The sequence below is a fragment of the Lissotriton vulgaris genome, chromosome 6 (genome assembly GCF_964263255.1).
Source record: "Lissotriton vulgaris chromosome 6, aLisVul1.2, whole genome shotgun sequence".
In the NCBI taxonomy this organism is placed as follows: domain Eukaryota; kingdom Metazoa; phylum Chordata; class Amphibia; order Caudata; family Salamandridae; genus Lissotriton; species Lissotriton vulgaris.
The window spans coordinates 1326559076-1326581685 of NC_141694.1; positions in this window are offsets into that span (position 1 = coordinate 1326559076).

Genomic DNA, 22610 nt, shown 5'->3' on the forward strand with positions numbered 1-22610 from the left:
ACCGCTGCAGCCCGGGGTGTTTAAAAACGTTGCCGGGCCGCTGCCAAGTGCGACCCGGAAGTGCCCGCCTCCCTGCTCGGGGCCGCGCTGCCATTGGCGGACACCCGAGGCAGGAAGCCAGGCAAGTTGCAGCGTGACGGGGCCAGGCGGAGAAGCAGGAAGCAGCCTGCACGTCCTGCCGAGGCTCCCGAGTGAGAGGAGAGCCCCGGACTTCTGGCCCGTCTCGTGGGAGAGGCGGGAGCCTTCCAGCTGCAGCCTGTGAGGAGAGTCCCGAGGAGCGGGAGCTCTCTGCCGACAGCCGCCGCAGCAGCTACCGACAGCCGGTGAGTGAGCAACTGGGAAAGGGGGGGCCGTCGGGGTACATTGCTGGTGCCCGCGCCCCTCCCCTTTGGTGTGTCGAGCCTGCAGAAGGCTCCAAAAGGCGACAGCTGGGCATAGAGCCTGCGAGGCTCAAGGGGGCAATTGCACGCTCAGAGTCCCCCGTGGGAGACTCCACCAAGGCGGCACACTTGTGTAGAGCCCAGTGAGGCTCTGGAGGGCCACATTTATTTCTTAGGGCCCGGAGAGAGGCTCCAGGCGCCAAAGTTGTTTTGAAGAGCCCAGAGAGGCTCTTGAGCCCCCCATTGTTGTTTAAGAGCCCAGAGAGGCTCCACAGCGCCACATTTGTGTTAAGAGCCCAGCGAGGCTCTAGGGGGCACATCTTTGCTCTAGGGCACAGAGCCTGCGAGGCTCCCACGTGTGTTTTGCCCCATCAATTGCTACACAGTTGCCCAGCACGTTGTGGGCAACTGCAACGTTTAGGCCCCCTGACATTGGACACAGGGCGTCCTAGCCCCAACAAGGCCAGAGGGCCTAGGGACAGTCACAGGTGGTGACTTACGTGAGTTTGGCGCAATTGTACTTTCTCTGCACCTCTGAATGTATTGTTTATGCGTCATGTGCCTTTACACCTCTGAATGAATGTCATGCATTGCATCATGTGTATGTTCTTACACCCCTACAGGTATTGTGATACTTAGGTGGTTGTTTTCTCCCTAGTGCAGGTGGTGCTAGTGAGATCCTGGTTACCAGTGATTACTGGTTGTGCGCTCTATTTTTATATTGTGTGCTATTTTGGTGCTAAAGATTTTACATTCAAAGTGCTATTTCTAAAAAGTGTCATTTCTAAAAGTGCATACCCTGACAGTGGTCCATGTGGCCCTGTCCCTTGTACATATAATTCCCCTTGTAAATTCTGCCCGTGCCTCTGGCACAATGTAAAGTGTGTGTTTTATCTAATGTATTTTGGTGTAATACAAAGGCTATTTTTTATATAACCTTGTGTGGAGTTTCCTTTGTGGTGGGCCTTGGGTGTTGTTGCTGGGGTGCGTGCGCAAATACTTAGCCTACATCGCCTCCAAGTTTAGCCTTGCTGCTCGCGCCACGTTACCTAGAGGGCGAGTAGGGGTTATCTTGGCGTGTAACTCCCTTGCCCTGACACCTAGAACTGGCGATCCCTGACTGACCTCGACGCGAGTCTTGGCCGGCCAGGGTCCCGGTTCTAACATTGGCGGCAAGCGGTGAGGATAAGAATTTGTGTTTGCGTTGTACCACAGTAGCAACTGGCCACTACAAAGCTCTGCATTTTAGATGACCACATTTTTGGGGATTATTGTGTTTTTGGTGAAGTTCCATTATTGCTTCTCCTGAAGAGTGTAATTTTATAATTGTGTTCAGTACATTTGTCCCCCGCCCTGCTTCCAGAGTTTGGTACCTGTGTCACTTGTGGTCAGGTTGAGAAGTCAGGGGTGGTAGAAACTGCCTTACCGATCCGAGGGGAGGGTGTGTGTGGATGAATGGTGTGTTTCCCTGGACGCATGAGTGAGTTCTTTTTTTTTAAGGAGAGTGTGGAAGTTTTGGAATTGTGTACTTTTACTTCAGATTGCTAGTTCCCTTGTGTTGCACGTGTTTGTGAGCATCCTGTCAAGATGGAATCTCCTTTTAACCTTTGTGGCCTGTTTAAGTACAGTGTGCATGAGTTGGTACGGTTATGTAAGGAGAGAGACATCCCAGTGAGTGAGTCAGACACCCAGTCCAAGCTTAGGGATAACATGATCCTGTGGCAGAAGAGTGACTGGGAGCGTGAGCACAGTGAGAGGGAGAGGGCCCGGACCGCACACCATGAGGGTGGTGGGTCTGAGGGGAGCCCTGAAGAGTCTGATGTGGAGAGTGAGTTTGACAGTGGATGGGCGCCAGCAGAGAGCGAGTACCCCCTAGATAGGGAGTCCCTTGCTGGGTCCAGTGTCAGATGTAGCACCCCATCCCTTTCCCTGTCCCCAGAGGAGTGGGTGGATAGGAGAGAAGAGAGGGAGCACCAGCTGGCCATAGAGAAGCTCAGGTTAGAGCATGCCTGGAAGATGGCGCAGCTGGGTGTGAATGAGCGGATTGCAGAGGCTGAGAGGGCCTTGGCCAGGGAGAAGATAGCCCTAGAGTGTAGGTTATCCCCTGACTGCAGTCATAATTTTCTGGATCCCCCAGGGAGGGTTGAGTCCAGTGGTGGCAGCTATTTGAATCTCAGTGCAGGAAATCCCACTCCCAGTTCCCAGAGTCTGGTACCTGTTTCCCCAGAGGAGGAGTATAGGTTGAGATTCAGGGGCAGTAGGAAACTGTCTCACCAGTCTTGGGGGGAGTTTGTGGATGAATGTCAAGGTGCACTGGCTGAATGGTTAGAGGTTCACATGGAATCTGAGTTTGACAAACTATTTGATCTGGTTCTAAGAGAGCAGGTGCTTAGTAGTTGTTTGCCAGAGTTGCGCCTACACCTGTTGGAATGTGGGTTGACTGATCCGGACACCCTTGCAGAAGAAGCAGAGCGCTGGGAGAGTGCCAGAGGTTCTGTAGAGTCATTGGAGAGTGAGTCCAACTGTAGTGGTATAGGTATCTTCCAGCCCAGCGTGGTGGAAGAGGCTCAGTGTAGCCCAGCTAGGTCCCAGTATAGTGAGAGAGGTGGAGGGGCTGACTACCTGGCTCAGTGGAGCAGGAGTCAGTGGGTGGCTGAGAGCCCCCAGAGGCCCGAAGCCCTGTCTCAGAACTTGGGTGGTTTCTTGAGGGAACACCAGGTTAGGGACCTAGGCTGTCCTGGTAGTACACTTGAGGAGGATCTCCTAGTGTCTAGGGAACCTGGAGCGTCTGTAACTAGAGCTCCAGGGGTTCCAGTGTCCGGCAGTGCTACTCCAGGAGGGAGTGCACAGAAGTCCGAAGTGAGGAGTGATTGGGGGATGAGTTTCCCAGTGGATGCACCAGTGGACCAGAGACTAGCCAGTTGGGCTAGATCTTCTTGGGTGGACCCGGGTGGCGCCACTTCTGGTCTGGGGGATCTTTGCGCACTGTCAGGTGGACAGGAGGCGGGAGATCTGCGCCAGACAGACAGTCACACGACACATGGGTCATGTGTCAGCCTCAGGGGGATTGCGTGTGAGTCCCCAGAAGTCCTGGAGTGCCAGGCAATTATTCCACCAAAGGTTTTAGACCGGAGGTTGGGAGGCCAGGTGCAGGTTCGGCCTGACCTGAAGGGTAGGACGACTGTAAGCAGTGTCCTGACCGGTTCTTCCAGGGGAACTTCTCCAGTTGGGAGAGGGCAGACCTCTGGAAGGGGGTGCAGAGGGTGGGAAAGCCCACCTCTGACCCCGGTGCAACCTGAGGGGTTAAACCCTGGGTTGGAGTGGCGTTGTAAGGGTACCCCTCGCAGGAGGAGGAGGAACCCTGGAAGACGAGGTAAGGGGAGGAGAGCCTTCCCTGAGACTCCTGGTCCGCCTGAGGTTGTAGACCAAAGGCTGGTGAACCAGTGGCAGTCTAGTCCTGTCTTGCAGACAGGGAGAGTGGAGAATGGACACTATGTGCCAGGGGTTACTACCCCCCGCTCTGCGAATTGGCAAGGACCGGTGGCACCTGGGTGGCCCAGGGCCTGGTCCGGGCCGCGGACAGCTGAGGAGTACCAGTGGGGTAGCCCAGTTGGTCCTTACAGTAGTTTTAGAAGGAACCCTAGGGGTTCACCGTGGCATAGAACAGGAGAGTGTCCCGGCAGTGGCGGGCCTGCGTCCGTGTTCTATCGCCCCAAGCAGGGAAGTCCATCACGGTGGTGATTGTTCTCCCCTGCGTTTTGGCTGGAAGGGGGTTGATGTTAGAACCGGGACCCTGGCCGGCCAAGACTCGCGTCGAGGTCAGTCAGGGATCGCCAGTTCTAGGTGTCAGGGCAAGGGAGTCACACACCAAGGCAACCCTTACTCGCCCTCTAGGTAACGTGGCGCGAGCAGTCAAGGCTAAACTTGGAGGCGATGTAAGTTAAGTATTTGCGCACGCACCCCAGCAACAACACCCAAGGCCCACCACAAAGAAACACTCCACACAAGGTTATGTAAAAATAGCCTTTGTATTATAAAAATATACATCAGATAAAACACACATCTTATTACCCGGTGCCAACAGACACGGGCGGAATTTACAAGGGATATTTGTACAGGACAGGGCCACTTGGACCACTGTCAAGGGTATCAGCACTTTTAGAAATAATTACTGTAGCACAAAAATATAACAGTAGAGCATACAACCAGTAATCACTGGTAACAGGACCTCTCTAGCACCACCTGTACTAGGGAGAAAACAACCACCTACATGTCACAATACCTATAGGGGTGCAAGGATAAAACACATGATGTATCAACATTCAGAGGTGTAAAGGCACATGACGCATAAGCAATACATTCAGCGGTGCAGAATCAATAACCATTACCCCATACTCACAAGTCACCACCTGTGACTGTCCCGGTGTCCCAATGTCAGGGCCTAAACGTGGCAGTTGTCCACTAAGTGCTGGACAACTGGAGCAGGTAAAGTTAACACAAAGTTGGAGCCTCTCTGGGCTCAAGGAACCACCACTGTGGCACTGGTGAGCCTCTCTCAGGCTCTTAAACAAGAAAGGGTGCTGCTGAGCCTCTCAGGGCTCCAGCAACACAAGGTGCAGCCTCGCTGGGCTGTGGGGTCCCTCTCTCTGGGGACCCAAAGCAATGATGCTGGCCAAGAGCCACGCTGGGCTCTAAATCAACTGGTGCCCCCGGGGCACCTCGTGACTCCACAGGAGCGCTGAGGTGCTCTCTCTCGTTGGAGCCTCTCTTAGGCTCGGGACGCGGGGCTGGCAATCGAGCCTCGCAAGGCTCGTCAATAGAAAATGCCCCCAGAGCCTCTCTGGCTCTCACTGACTGCCGGCGCGAGGTCGCGCTACAGAGAGGGGGCGGGGCGGACACCGGCAATGTGTCCCGACGCTCCCCCCCCTCCTCTGCAGGCACCTTCACTCACCGGGTTCGCGCTGACGGCGGGTCTCTCCCGCTGGTCCCGGGGCTCTCCTCTTCACACGGTGAGCCTCGGCAGGCTCTCTCGCGGCTCCGTGAAGAAGGCGGGACTTCCGGTCGGCCTTTCCTGGGCCGCGCTGTGATTGGCCGGCAATCCCTTTGCTTCCGGGTCGCCGCGGGCAGCGCGGCGGCTCGCTTTAGGCAGGCAGGCGGCTTCCCAGGATCCGAGGAGTGGGCTCCCTCGTGAATCCAATAACTCGGGCACAATACCGCGGCAATAAGCGGGGTGGCACCCGCGCTGTCCACTCGCCACACGGGGCGATCGGCCTCTGCAGTCCACAGCGCTCCCAAGCGCTATAAAGGCCAGTAAAGCGCTCCCAGCGCTAAAGTGGCAAATAAAGCGCTATTAAGCGCTGGGTCACCACAGAGCGCTCTCAAGCGCCAAAAGGCAATACAAAGCGCTCCCAGGCGCTGGGGGCTAATAAGCCCAGCAAAAGTTCCTCAGGGCAGGCAGGGGGGGCAAGGCTGGGCCAGAGCCAGCACACTGGGTCTCCAGGCAGGGAGACTCCCCAAGTGGCGGTCCTTCTGGCCCCAGCAGCAGCAACAGCCCCCTCTGGCAGGATCCAAAAGAAGAACATTTTCAGTGGGGACACAGCCCCTTCTTATACTGACAAATCCTTTGTTACAATGTGCAGGGTGGGGGGAAAACCAGTCGCAGCTGGTTCTGGAGCACTCTTGATGGCCCAACCACCCATTTCATTCACTGGGGAGGCTAGGGTCGTTAGACACACCACAGGGGGGCGGAGCCAGCATTGTGTGGGGAAAACCCAGCCCATCCAGGACCCAGGTACACTCCTCCCACACATCACTCATGCTAATCTCCCACTCACCACCGGGCAAACCCATCTAGACTTCCTGGAGCCTGGCATGCCAGCCAGCTCCAGCCAATCACGCTCCAGCACCCTCACAGCACATGCACACATATCTCAATGTCCCGAAGTAGCACTTCCCAACTAGACACAAACATGCCGCAGACACCATCTTGCAGCATTCACTCTCACGAGTTTATACATACTAAACTCGAGCCTGCACTCCCCACGCATCAGGAACTACCAGGGACACACACATTCCCCATGCATTCCTATGGGAGGGCAGGCCAGCCATACTACACGCACGCACTTTCACTCTGGGACTCAGGGGAAAGTGCGCAGGGACCCAAAAATCACTGACACAGGGTCACAAATAAGGCAAAAAGTCTAGGGGTGAACCTGCCCTGCGGGCCAAGTCCAACACACTCACACACACAACCCCCCACACACACCCAAAACCCGCCACACACAACCGCACACACAACACATACACACACAGAAACCTCCCACACACAACCTCCACACCAACACACGAGCCAACACACTCTCACAACCCCACGCACTCGCACACACAACCCCCCCACACACACAACCCCATACACACACAACCCCATACACACACAACCCCACACACACAACCACACAACCCCACAAACAATCACACACAACCACACAACCCCCCCATACACAACCACCCATACACACAACCACCCATACACAATCCCCCCACACATACGACCCCGTCCACACACACAACCCCCCCACACACACAAACCCCCCACACACAAGTCCCCCCACACACAACCCCACACACACAAACCCCACACACCACCCCACCCACACACACACAACCACACACACACACAACCCCCAACACACACAACCCCCCAAACACCCCCCCACACACAACCCCCACACACACAACCCCCCACACACAAGCCCACAAACTCACACCCACACACACAACCACACATCCCCACACACACAACCCCACACACCCACACAACCCCACACACAATCCCCCACAAACACAACTCTCCCACACACAACCCCGCACACACCACTCCACACACACCAACCCACACACACACCCCACACACTCACACAACCCCACGCACTCACACACAACCTCACACACAACCCCACACACACACACACAAACCCCCCCACAAACAACCACACACAACCACACACACAACCACACACACACACATAACCCCCCACACACACAACCCCCCACACCCCAACACACAAACCCAACACTCACACAACCCCACGCACTCACATACACAACCCCCCCACACACAACCCCCCCACACACACAACCCCATACGCAAAAACACAATCCCACACACAACCCCCCACACACACAACCCAACACACAAAATCCCCCCACACAAACACACAACCCCCCACACACACAACCCCCAACTCACAACCCCCCACACACCCCCACTCACACAATCCCCATACACACACAACCCACATACGTAAACCCCCCACACACAAACCCCCCCGCACACAAGTCCCCCCACACACAACCCCACACACAAACAACCCCCCACACACACAAACCCCCCACACACAACCCCCCACAAACGAGCCCACCCCACACACAACCCAACACACACACAAACCCCAAACACACAACCCCACATACACAACCCCACCCCACACACACACACCCCACACCCCCATACACACAACCCCACACACACAACCCCACACAAACACCCCCCCACACACACACAACCCCCCACACACACAACCCCACAAACTCACACACAGAACACCCCATAACCACACACACACACAACCTCACCCACAAACACACCGCACAAACACACAACACACAACCACACAACCCCACAATCACACACAAGCACACAACCACACACCCACACAACCACACACACACACAAAACACACAACCACACAACCCCACAATCCCACACACACAACCATACACACACAACCCTAAACACACAATCCCAGACACCACAAAACCCCCTACACACAAACAACCCCCCCACACACACACACCACCACGCACACACAACCCCTATACACACAACCCCCCCACACACAACCCCCTCAAACACAACTCCCCCCCACCACAACCCCACAACCCCCACACAACCTCACACACACACACACACACAACTCCACACACAACCCCGCACACACACAAAACCACACACAACACCCCCCACACACAGAACCTCCACACACAATCAACCCCACACACTCACGCACAACCCCCAACACACACAACCCCCACACACAACCCCCCCACACACAACCCCACAAACACACAACCCCACACACACACAAAACCCCACACGCACAACCCCACACACACACATAAACCCCATACACACAACCCCCCACACACACAACCCCACACATTCAAACACAACCCCACACACACAACACCCCCACAACCCCAACCCCCCACACACAACCCCACACACACACACAACCCCCCACACACCACCCCACACACAACCCCCCACACATACCCCCCACACATACAACCCCCCACACACACATCCCCCCACAAACACAACCCCACACACACCACCCTACACAGAACCCCAATCTCACAACCCCATGCACTCACACACACAACCCCCCACACACACCCAAAACCCACCACACACAACCCCACACACAACACATACACACACAGAAACCTCCCACACACAACCTCCACACCCGACACACACACACCACCCTACACAGAACCCCACTCTCACAACCCCACGCACTCGCACTCACAACCCCCCCACACACACAACCCCATACACACACAACCCCATACACACACAACCCCACACAAACCCCACACACAACCACACAAACACACAATCACATACAACCACACAACCCCCCCACACACAACCCCCCATACACACAACCCCCCCATGCACAATCCCCCCACACATACCACCCCGTCCACACACATAACCCCCCCCCACACAAACAAACCCCCCACACACAAACCCCCCACACACAAGTCCCCCCACACACAACCCCACACACACAAACCCCACACACAACCCCACACACAACCCCACCCACACACACACAACCACACACACACACAACCCCCAACACACACACACAACCCCCCAAACACCCCCCACACACAACCCCCACACACACAACCCCCCCACACACACAACCCCACAAACTCACACCCACACACACAACCACACAACCCCACACACACAACCCCACACACCCACAACCCCACACACAATCCCCCACAAACACAACCCTCCCAAACACAACCCCGCACACACCACTCTGCACACACAACCCACACACACACCCCACACACTCACACAACCCCACGCACTCACACACACAACCTCACACACAACCCCACACACAACCACACACACAACCACACACACAACCACACACTCACATACCCCCACACACACACAACCCCCCACACCCCAACACACAAACCCACACACTCACACAACCCCAAGCACTCACATACACAACCCCCTCACACACAACCCCCACACAAACAACCCCACACACACAACCCCATACACAAATACAATCCCACACACAACCCCACACACACACAACCCCTCACACACAACCCAACACACAAAATCCCCCCACACCCGCACACAACCCCCCACACACAACCCCACACACACACACAACCCCCCCCACACACAACCCCCCACACACACAACCCCCAACTCACAACCCCCACACACCCCCACTCACACAACCCCCATACACACACAACCCCCATACACAAACCCCCCCACACAAAACCCCCCGCACACAAGTCCCCCCACACACAACCCCACATACACACAAACCCCCCACACAAAACCCAAAACATACAACCCCACCCAAACACACAACCCCCACACACACACAACCCCACACACACAACCCCCCACACACAACCCCACACACACACACACACACAACCCCCCCACACACACAACCCCGCCACACTCAACCCCCCACACACAAAAGCCCCAACACACAACCACACACACAAACACACCCACACAACCACACACACACAACCCCACAACCACACACAAACACAAAACCACACACACAACCCTATACACACACAACCCCACACAACCTCACCCACACACACAACCCCACACACACAACCACCCACACACACAACCCCCCACATACACACAGCCCCCCACAAACACACACAACCCCCCACTTACAAGCCCCCCCCACACACAACCCCCCACACACACAAACCACACACACACCTCACACACATAACCCCCCACACACACACAACCCCACACACACACAACCCCACACACACAACCCCACACACACAACCCCACACACAACCCCCTACACACACAACCCCACACACTCACAATCCCACACACACACAACAACCCCACACACACAAGCCCCCCACACACAACCCCCACACACAACCCACACACACACAACCCACACTCACACACAACCCCCCTAACACACAACCCCACACTCACACAACCCCACACACTCACACACACAACCTCACACTCACAACCCCTCCCCACACACACAACCCCCTACACAACCACACACAACCACACACACACAAAACCCCCACACCCCAACACACAACCGCACACATATACACTCACTCAACCCCAAACACACAACCCCCCACACACAACCCCCCACATACACATCCGTCACACACAACCACACACAAACACAGAATCACATAACCCCACAACCAGACACAACCAACCACACCACACAACCCCACACACACAACCTTACACACAACTCCCCCCACACACAACACCCCACACGCACAACCCCCCACACACAACCCCACACATACACAACCCCATACACACACATAACCCCCACACAGACACAACCCCCCACACACAAGCCCCCCACACACACAATACCCCCCCCACACACAATACCCCCCACACACACAAACCCACACACACAAAAAAACACACGTAACCCCACACACAACCCCATCTACACACACACAACCCCACACACACAACCCCAAACATACACACACAACCCCCCACACACACACAACTCCATTACCACACACACACAACCCCACATATACACACACACAGCCCCCCACACACACAACCCCCCCCACACACACACATAACCCCCCCACACACACACCACACACACACCACCACACACACATAACCCATCACAACTAAACACAAACACACAATCACAATAACAACCACACAACCCCACGACCACACACAAACACACAACCACACACACACCCACACACACAACCCTACATACACAACCCCACACACCACACAACCCCACACACAACCCCCCATAACCCCCCCACTAGAACCCCCCACACACACACAACCCCCTACATACAAACTTCCCACACACACAAACCCCCCACACACACAACCCCCACACATACAAACCCCCAACACACAAGGCCCCCACACACACAAACCCTGCACGCAACCCCCCAAACCCCCACACACAACCCCACACACTCACACAACCCCCCACACACACAACCCCACACTCACACAACCCCCCCCACACACACAACTCCCCCCACACACACAACCCACACTCACAATACACAACCCCCAATACACACACAACCCCAAACACACCACCCCCCACACACAACCCCCACACAACCCCAAACACACAACCCCCCACACACAACCACACACAACTCCCCCACACACATCCCCCCACACACAACCACATGCAAACACACAACCACACACACAATCACATAACCCCACAACCACACACAAACACACAACCAACCACACCACACAACCCCACACACATAACTCTACACACAACACCCCCCACACACTCAACAGCCCACACACACAACACGCCACACGCACAACTCCCCCACACACAACCCCCCCACAAACAACCCCCCCACACACAACTCCATACACACACACAACCCCCACAGGCACATCCCCCACACACAAGAACCCCCCACACACACAATACCCCCCACACACACAATACCCCCCCACACACAACCCCACACACACAACCCCACACACACGCAACCCCACACACTCACACACACAGCCCCACACTCACACCCCTCCCCACACACACAACCCCCCATACAACCACACACAACCACACACACACAAAACCCCCACCACACACACAACCCCCACACCCCAACACACAACCGCACACATATACACTCACTCAATCCCAAACACACACAACCAAACACACACAACCCTCCCACATACACATCCCCCCACACACAACCACACACAAACACACAACCACACACAATCACATAACCCCACAACCACACACAAACCCACAACCAAACACACCACACAACCCCCCACACACTTAACACCCCACACACACAACACCCCACACACACAACCCCCCACACACACAACCCCCCACACACAACCCCCACACACAACCCACACACACAACCCCCACAGACACAACCCCCACACACAAGCCCCCCCCACACACAATACCCCCCACACACACAATACCCCCCACACTAACAAACCCCACACACACAAACCCACACACACAACCCCACACACACAACCCCAAACAAACACACACAATCCCCCACACTCAACCCCACACACACACACACACCCACACACAACCCCACAACCTCACACACAACCCCATAACCACACACACAACCTCCCACACACACAAACCCACACACACACAACCCCACACTTACACAAACACACACATAACCCCACAAACAAACACACAACCATACAACCCCCCACACACACAACCCCCCCCACACACCACATGTACACAACCCTACAAACGCACAACCCCACCCACCACACGCACCCCCACAACCCCACACACACCCAACACCCCCCCACACACACCCCACACACAACCCCACAACCACACACAAACACACAACCACACACACACTCCCACACACACACAACCCTACACACACACAACCCCACACACCACACAACCCCCACCCACACACACAACCCCCACCCACATAACCCCCCACACTCACACAACATCACACACATACAACTCCCTACATGCACAACTCTCCCACAAACACAACTCCCCACACAAACCCCCCCCCCACACACAACCCCCCAACACACACACAACCCCACACACACAAACCCCCCCACACACAACCTCCTATCATACACACAACCCCCCACCCACACAGAACCCACCACACACACAACCCCCCCACACACACAACCCCACATACAGTACCACAAACAACCCCACACACACACACACCACCCAACACACACACAACCCCACACACACAACCCCCATGCACAACCCCATACACACACAACCCCCCCCCCACACACAACCCCCCACACACTCACACACAACCCCACACACACAACCCCCCACACATGTGCAACCCCACATACTCACACACAACCCCCCACATGCACACAACCCCCCACATGCACACAACCCCCTCCCCACACACAACCCCCACACACATCCCCACACACACACAACCCCCCCCACACACAACCCCACTCATTCACACAACCCCATACACTCACACACACAAACCCACATACACAAAACCCCATACACAACCATACAACTACAAAACCCCACCCACAACCCCACACAACCACACACACACAACCCCCACACACCCAACACACAACTCCACACACTCACACACACAACCCCACACACAAAAACCCCCACACTCACAACCCTTTACACACACAACCCCCACACACACATAAACCCCCACACACAACCCCACACACACACCACCACACACACATAACCCCTCACAACTAAACACAAACACACAGCCACACACACAACCCTACATACACAACCCCACACACACAACCCCACACACAACCCCCCACAAACAACCCCACACTCACAACCCCCCACACACAACCCCCACACACACATTTTCCACACACACAAACCCCCCACACATACAAATCCCCCAACACACAAGGCCCACACAAACACAAACCCTACACGCAACCCCCCAAACCCCCACACACAACCCCACACACTCACACACAACCCCCCACACACACAACCCCACACTCACACACATCCACCCCTCTCACACACAACCCCCCCCACACACAACCCACACTCGCACAACCACCCCAATACACACACAACCCCAAACACCCCACCCCACACACACAACCCCACACTCACAACCCCCCCACACACCCAAAAAACCCACACACAACCACACATCACACAACCCCACACACACAACCCCCCACACTTCAACACAACACCCCACAAACATACAGACTCACTCATCCCCACACACACAACCTCCCACACACAACCCCACACACACACAACCCCCCACACCCCCCCCCACACCCCCCCCCCCACACACAACCCTCCCACACACAACCCCCCCCACACAACCCCACACACAACCCCACATACCACACAACCCCCCACACACAACCCCCCCACACACAACCCCACACACACAACCCCCCACACACAACCACACACACACACAACCCCATACACATACACAAACCCCACAGACACAACCCCCCCACACACACAAACCCCCACACACAACCCCCACACACACAACCCCACCCACACACTCAACCCCAAACACACATACACACAATCCCCCCCACACCCACACACACCCACACACAACCCCACAACCTCACACACATACTCAACCCCATAACCACACACACACAAACCCACACACACAACCCCCCCCACACACAAACCCACACACACAACCACACACACATAATCCCACACAACCACACACACAACCACACAACCCTCACACACAACCCCCCCACACACACACCCACACAGAACCCTACATACACAACCCCACACACCACACAACCCCTCACACACATACACCCAGACACTCTCACAGACACTCTCACAGACTCAGACACTCCTACAAACACTCTCACAATCTCTCACAGACTCTCACAGATACTATGACTCTCACACTCTCAGAGAGACACTCGCACAGACTCTCACAGACATTCTCTCTCTCACAAACTCTCACAGACACTCACAGACACTCCTTCACACTCTCACAGACTCTCACATTCTCACACTCTAACAGACTCTCATAGACACTATCTCACACAGACTCTCACAGACACTCTCTTACAGATACTCTCACAGACACACTCTCTCACATATACTCTCTCACAGACACACTCTCACAGACACTCTCTCAGACTCTCAGATACCCTCTCACAGACTGGCAGACATTCTCTCATACTCTCACAGACACTCTCTCACAGAAACTCTCACAGATACTGTCTCACAGACACTCTCACAGACACTCTCATAGACCCTATCAAAGACACTCTCTCACAGACACTCACGGATACTCGCACACAGACACTCTCACGGATACTCGCACACAGACACTCTCTCACACTCTCAGACACTCATAGACACTCTCACAGACACTGTCTCACTCTCACAGACACTGTCTCGAAGATAATTTCTCACAGACTCTCTCACAAGCACACTCACAGACACACTCTCTTACAAGCACACTCTCACAGACACACTCTCTCACAGACACTCTGTTGTGTCCTATGTAGAAAGGCACCAGGAGCCAGGATGTATATTTAAGTCTTTATTAATCTTCAGTTCAGGATACATTTGTCTTGACTCCAGCCAGCCTAGTGTGGTACCAGCCCCACCAGGAGCAGCCTGCCTAGCTGCTCAGCCCATCTCTAACTGCCACATTCATCCCACTCAGTCACCCAGGCATTCCACGCATCACAGGAGCACCAACATTCTAAGGCCAAGACACTCTGGCTGAGCAGCTAGAGGCAGCAGGGCTAGAGTACATGTTAAACTAAAAAGTAGGATATAACACACTCTCTCACGGACACTCTCTTACAGACACTCTCTCAGACTCACAGACACTCTCTCACACTCTCACAGACACTCTCACATACACTCTCTCACACACTCTCAGACTCTCAGACTCTCACAGACACTCTATCACAGACAGTCACAGACACTGTTTCACACTCTCACAGACACTCTCTCACAGACACTCTGACACTCTCATAGAAACTCACAAACACTCTCTCACAGATACTCTCACACTCTCTCACAAGCACACTCTCACAGACACACTCTCACAAGCACACTCACAGACACTCTCACAGACTCACACTCTCTGACAGACTCTCACAGATATCCTCTAAGACTCACAGACACTCTCACAGACTCTCACAGACACTCTCTCGACACTCACAGACACTTCCTCACAGACTCTCACAGACACTCTCACAGACACTCTCAGACTCTCACAGACTCTTTCACAGACACTCTCTCACAGACTCTCACAGACATTCTCTTGACGCTCTCTCACAGACACTCTCACACTCTCAAAGACACTCTCCAGACTCTCACAAACTTTCAGAGACACTCTCTCACAGACACTTTCTCACAGATACTCTCTCACAGATACTCTCTCACAGACAGTCTCACAGACACACTCTCACAGACACTCTCACAGACACTCAGACACTGTCTAACAGACACTCTCTCACAGACTCTCACAGACACTTTCACAAACTCTCACAGACACTCACACACACTCTCACAGACACTCTCTCACAGATACTCTCTCAGACTCAGAGACACTCTCAGACTCTCAGACACTCTCTCACAGACTCTCACTCTCATATTCTCTCACAGACTCTCAGAGACCCTCTCTCGCAGACTCCCACAGACACTTTCTCTGACACACTCTCACAGACACTCGCACTCTCACTCACAGACACTCTCTCACAGACTCTCACAGACATTCTCTCACTCTCACAAACTTTCACAGACACTCTCACAAACTCTCACAGACACTCTCTCACAGACACTCACAGACACTCCTTCACACTTTCAAAGACTCTCACATTCTCACACTCTAACAGACATTCTCTCACAGACACTATCTCACAGACAGACTCTCACAGACACTCTCTCAGAAATACTCTCACAGACAGACTCTCTCACAGACTCTCACAGACACTCCTTCACACTTTCAAAGACTCACATTATCACACTCTAACAGGCATTCTCTCACAGACTCTCACAGACACTATCTCACAGACAGACTCTCACAGACACTCTCTCAGAAATACTCTCACAGACACACTCTCTCACATACACTCTCTCACAGACTCTCACAGACGCTCTCTCACAGACTCTCACAGACTCTCTCACAGACACTCACAGACTCTCTCTCGCAGACACTCTGTTAGACCCGGCCTCGTGGCCTGGTCCTCCCTGACCCGTAGCGACCCAACCCTGACCCGTGCACCACACAAGGCCCCTGATTATCACAGCCTACCCGGCCCACTCCCTCCATGACCCCGCAGACAACACTGGACATCCCCGTCCTCACCCATTTTCCCGATCCCGGACGCACCCAAACCCTATCCGCCCCAAGGCCTCCGGTGACCATTCCCCTGCACCTAAGATGGCCGCCCCAGCCCCAGCGCGACCTTGGCCCTAGACTCGGCATGCCCGGCTGGGGGGTAGAGAGCTCCCAGTGAGCGAGAGAGGGAGGAGCAGTTTCTATCACACCTCCAGCCTCCCCTTGAGAGATGGGTTTTGATCGCCCCTCCGGCCTCCCTGAGAGCTGGATCCACGTCTGCTGTGTGTCTGGGATCCCTCCAGACCCAACTTGAAAGGATCAAAGGGCCGCATGGCAGGAAACCCCGACAGGCAACCCCCAGGTGCTAAGACCCCTGCCTGCGAGGACTCCGGACATCAAAGAAGAGCAGACCTATAACAAGGGGCGCTCAGAAGATTGAATCCTGGAACTAAGAGAGCCCTGCTGACGTGGTCGCGGCTCAAGGGAACAACGAAGAAGAAACTACTCGGACCTTGGAACCTTGGTGAGCCTTGCTGACATCGTCGCGGCTACCATCTGGTAGAGACGGACTTCTGCCTGAACCATCTGAGCCCTGCTGACGTGGTCGCGGCTCCCTTGCAACCTTGAGAACACCTGAGCCCTGCTGATTGGATCGCGGCTCCCCAAATGATCGTAAGACTTCCGACATCCTTGCTCGAGCCCTGCTGACTTGGTCGCAGCTCGGAGACTGTTCTGGTCCGGCTGGACCCAAGATTGTATCGTATCCCCCGGCTCGAGGATTGAGAGCTGTGCGCCGGATACACACCTGCATTGACCCTGATCCTTAAGACTGTCCCGCTACCCCTACCCTTACCGAGACTTTATGAGCCCTTGCTCTGCTTGTAAATACGTACCTTGCGGATCATAAAGATCCTGATATCTTGCTAGATAAAGAATACGTTCTTCAGAACCTACGGTGTGGTGTCTCTTTGTCAAAGTGGTGCTAGCTCAGCGCGTACGATCCTAGATACAAGACTCTTCCGCAGAAGGGTCTCCCGCCAGTGCTCGGCTGTATTCCTAGGAGAGGTGGGTCACAGGGTGGTCAGGTACAGGCTCTGTCCTACCCTGGGATAGCCCTTCTATCACACTCTCTCACAGACTCTCAGATACCCTCTCTCACAGACTCTCGCAGACACTCTCTCATACTCTCACAGACACTCTCTCTCACAGATTCTCACAGAAACTCTCACAGATACTGTCTCACAGACACTCTCTCACGGATACTCTCTCACAGACACTCTCTCACACTCTCAGCTACTCTCATAGACACTCTCTCACAGACTCTCATAGACACTTTCTCACAGACACTCTGTTGTGTCCTATGTAGAAAGGCACCAGGAGCCAGGATGTATATTTAAGTGTTTATTCATCTTCAGTTCAGGATACATCTGTCTTGACTCCAGCCAGCATAGTGTGGTACCATCCCCACCAGGAGCAGCCTGCCTAGCTGCTCAGCCCATCTCTAACTGCCACATTCATCCCACTCAGTCACCCAGGCATTCCACGCATCACAGGCACACCAGCATTCTAAGACCAAGAAGACACACTCTGGCTGAGTAGCTAGAGGAAGCAGGGCTAACATACATTTTATACTAGAAAGTAGGATATAACACACTTTCTCACAGACACTCTCACAGACTTTCAGACACTCTCTCACAGACACTCTCTCAGACTCACAGACACACTCCCACAGACTCTCACAGACATTCTTTAGACACTCTCTCAGACACTCTCACATACACTCTCTCACAGACACTCTCACAGATGCTCTCACACTCTATCATAGACACTCACAGACACTCCCTCACAGACTCTGACAGACACTCTCTGAGAGACAGACTCTCACAGACACTCTCTCACAGACACTCTCTCAGACATTCTCACAGACTCTCACAGACATTCTCTCAACACTCTCTCAGACTCACAAACTTTCAGAGATACTCTTTCACACTCTCTCACAGACAGTCTCTAACAGACACTGTCTCACACTCTCTCACAGACACTCTCATAGACACTCTCTCACAGATACTCTCTCACAGATACTCTCTCACAAGCATACTCTCACAGACACACTCTTTCACAGACTCTCAGACACACTCTGACAGACACTCTCTGACAGACTCTCACAGACACCCTCTCAGATTCACAGACACTCTCCGACACTCCCACAGACACTCTATCACAGACACTCCCTCACAGACTCTCACCGACACTCTCACAGACACTCTCTCACAGACACTCTCTCACAGACACTCTCACAGACTCTCACAGACATTCTCTTGACGCTCTCTCACAGACACTCTCACACTCTCACAGACACTCTCCAGACTCTCTCACAAACTTTCAGAGACACTCTCTCACAGACACTCTCACAGACACTCTCTCACATACACTCTCTCACAGACACTCTCTGACAGACAGACTCTCACAGACACTCTCACAGACACTCTCACAGACACTCTTTCACAGACACTCTCTCACACTCTTTCTCACAGACTCTCACAGACATTTTCTCGACGCTCTCTCACAGACACTCTCACACTCTCAGACTCTCACATACACTCTCCAGACTCTCTCACAAACTTTCAGAGACACTCTCTCACAGACACTTTCTCACAGATACTCTCAGGGATACTCTCTCACAGACACACTCTCACAGACTCTCACAGACACTCTCACAGACACTCTCTCACAGATACTCTCACAGACACTCTCACACTCTCTAACAGACACTCTCTCACAGACTCTCACAGACACTCTCAGACTCACAGACACACACAGACATTCTCTCGACATGCTCACAGACTCTCAGACACTCTCACACTCTTACAGACACTCTCTCAGACACTCTCACAGAGACTCAGACTCTCTCACAGACACCCTATCACAGACACTCACAGACACTTTTTTTTGAAAATCTGTTTATTAGCATAGCAGTTGGAGCAGTTACATACATATTCAGGCGCAGAAGTAATCAGGATGTCACATGCACACGTTTGCTCAGTACTTACAAGTGCATAGTATCATTGATTTTTCGTTTTTGTCTGGAACCATGTTAACTTAACAATCCCACATCATTCCTGAACCCTCCCCCCACCCTCTAGCATCGCTCCCGACACTCTTTCTATATGCGTATAACTGAAATATTTACATCTGGGTCACCCATGACACCGTAAAATGCAGCTTTATCCATACACACAGGCAGGCTGGGGTAGAATTGTCGATGGTACGGGATTCCTCGTACCTCAGCACAGTGCACCATGGTCCTTGACGATACATGAAATGTCTAAGAGAGCTGAACACGTTTATCCCATATGTAGCGAGTTATTTGTATCCCCATCGTCCCCATCATCCCCAGCTTCGAAGGTTCCCATTACGGCAAACCAATCCAGGGAAATCTACACTCACAGACACTCCCTCACAGATTCTCACAGACTCTTTCACAGACTCTCAAAGACACTCTCACAGACTCTCACAGACACTCTCTCACAGACACTCTCACAGGCACTCTCTCACAGGCACTCTCTCACAGACACTCTCACAGACAGACTCCGAAAAATTCTCTCTCACAGACACTCTCACAGACACTCTCTCACATACACTCTCACAGACTCAAAGACACTCTCTCAGACTCTCACAGACATTCTCTCTCTCTCACAAACTCTCACAGACACTCACAGACACTCCTTCACACTCTCACAGACTCTCACATTCTCACACTCTAACAGACTCTCACAGACACTATCTCACACAGACTCTCACAGACACTCTCTTACAGATACTCTCACAGACACACTCTCTCACATATACTCTCTCACAGACACACTCTCACAGACACTCTCTCAGACTCTCAGATACCCTCTCACAGACTGGCAGACATTCTCTCATACTCTCACAGACACTCTCTCACAGAAACTCTCACAGATACTGTCTCACAGACACTCTCTCACAGACACTCTCACAGACACTCTCATAGACCCTATCAAAGACACTCTCTCACAGACACTCTCACGGATACTCGCACACAGACACTCTCACGGATACTCGCACACAGACACTCTCTCACACTCTCAGACACTCATAGACACTCTCACAGACACTGTCTCACTCTCACAGACACTGTCTCGAAGATAATTTCTCACAGACTCTCTCACAAGCACACTCACAGACACACTCTCTTACAAGCACACTCTCACAGACACACTCTCTCACAGACACTCTGTTGTGTCCTATGTAGAAAGGCACCAGGAGCCAGGATGTATATTTAAGTCTTTATTAATCTTCAGTTCAGGATACATTTGTCTTGACTCCAGCCAGCCTAGTGTGGTACCAGCCCCACCAGGAGCAGCCTGCCTAGCTGCTCAGCCCATCTCTAACTGCCACATTCATCCCACTCAGTCACCCAGGCATTCCACGCATCACAGGAGCACCAACATTCTAAGGCCAAGACACTCTGGCTGAGCAGCTAGAGGCAGCAGGGCTAGAGTACATGTTAAACTAAAAAGTAGGATATAACACACTCTCTCACAGACACTCTCTTACAGACACTCTCTCAGACTCACAGACACTCTCTCACACTCTCACAGACACTCTCACATACACTCTCTCACACACTCTCAGACTCTCAGACTCTCACAGACACTCTATCACAGACAGTCACAGACACTGTTTCACACTCTCACAGACACTCTCTCACAGACACTCTGACACTCTCATAGAAACTCACAAACACTCTCTCACAGATACTCTCACACTCTCTCACAAGCACACTCTCACAGACACACTCTCACAAGCACACTCACAGACACTCTCACAGACTCACACTCTCTGACAGACTCTCACAGATATCCTCTAAGACTCACAGACACTCTCACAGACTCTCACAGACACTCTCTCGACACTCACAGACACTTCCTCACAGACTCTCACAGACACTCTCACAGACAC